Source organism: Schistocerca serialis, chromosome 4, assembly GCF_023864345.2.
Source record: "Schistocerca serialis cubense isolate TAMUIC-IGC-003099 chromosome 4, iqSchSeri2.2, whole genome shotgun sequence".
Taxonomy (NCBI): Eukaryota; Metazoa; Arthropoda; class Insecta; order Orthoptera; family Acrididae; genus Schistocerca; species Schistocerca serialis.
In genome coordinates this window covers 791,399,195-791,400,779 of record NC_064641.1, presented here as the reverse complement: position 1 = coordinate 791,400,779, position 1,585 = coordinate 791,399,195, and the positions used below count along the sequence as shown (strand labels likewise).

The window sequence follows — 1,585 nt, the reverse complement described above, 5'->3', positions numbered from 1 at the left end:
GTTTCTTGATATTTCTTGATATTTCTTGGAATTTGTCTAATTTTGATCTTCGAAAGTGATCCGAGGCTTGGTTATATGTTTCAGAATCTTTACGTTTTGGATCTCTTGTTTCGCTTTCTCTGCAGTGGTTACATGGTCAATTCGGAATTCATCGCGATTAGAATGTGGAGATTTCCAGATCTTCTGTTTTCTCGACAGGTGTTTGAAAGCAGCTGAATTTAAAACCAGATTAAATGCTCTATACAACTCCACTAGTTTGTCTCCAGCGTAGCTGGTTTTTCTGTATTCATGTTAGCTTCTGATACAGTTAGATATCGATATCTTTAGAACCCAACATTTGGCTCTGTTGCCCTGTTATCGTACCGGAGGCACTGCATGACGCAGAGGCTCTTAAAATGAGCAAAAAGGTCTAAAGGAAGAAGACTGAGAGCAAAAAATGGTCCAAATGGCTCTGAGCACTATGGGACTCAACTGCTGAGGTCATAAGTCCCCTAGAACTTAGAACTACTTAAACCTAACTAACCTAAGGACAACACACATATCCATGCCCGAGGCAGGATTCGAACCTGCGACCGTAGCGGTCACGCGGTTCCAGACTGTAGCGCCAGAACCGCTCGGCCACCAGCGGCCGGCCTGAGAGCAAAGAAAGCAAGGTTTTGCGTAAAATCTTGAGTCCCATCAAAGAAAACAGCAAGTATAGAAGGCATCATAACCACGAACTATATAAGCACGTGGACAAGATAAGTGACACCGTTCGGAGAAGAAGGATTGTCTGTTAAGGCCACATGACACGTATGAGCCCACAGAGGATATCTGAAAGGATATTATCCTCCTTTCAAGATAAAGAATCCAAACGGCTATATTTCAGAGATGTCAAGGAAGATCTACGTCTACTGGAAATTTCTTCTCATGATATCCAGGAGCGTGATACGCTTAAGGAAAAGTTGCGAACCCAAAATTTATCTGGAAAAGCTGAAGCTAGAGGCAGGCATGGACCCAAGGGAGAAAAGAGCAACACCCGCAACGAATAGAGGAGCATTGAGCAGCTGTTAAAGCTCAGCAAAAGAGCTTTGAGTTTACGTAGTCCCTAGTTGGCTGACAGGAGGACGCGGACAGGAGGGGCGTGTGGTCAGCACACCACTCTCCCGGCCGTTATGACGGTATTCTTGACCGAAGCCGCTACTATTCGGTCGAGTAGCTCCTCAATTGGCATCACGAGGCTGAGTGCACCCCGAAAAATGGCAACAGCGCATGGCGGCTTGGATGGCCACCCATCCTAGTGCCGACCACGCCCGACAGCGCTTAACTTCGGTGATCTCACGGGAACCGGTGTATCCACTGCGCCATGGCCGTTGCCTTCGATCAGCCATAGAGAAATTAAGTTGTATCCAGTTATGAAACGCAAGTGTCATGGAACGGGTTGGGATGTAAAGGTTACCCATACAGAGTTTGAGCCGCGCACGGCTGGTGTTCAAATGGTGCAATTGGCTCTGAGCACTATGGGACTAAACTTCTGAGGTCATCAGTCGCCTAGAACTTATAACTACTTGAACCTAACTAACCTAAGGACATCACACACATCCAT

At 46.4% G+C, this 1,585-nt stretch overlaps 1 pseudogene; it reads right to left on the bottom strand.

Moving 5' to 3' along the window:
- Positions 1-1,239: 1,239 nt before the first annotated feature.
- Positions 1,240-1,357, bottom strand: LOC126476450 (5S ribosomal RNA; annotated as a pseudogene).
- Between the last annotated feature and the right edge of the window lie 228 nt (positions 1,358-1,585).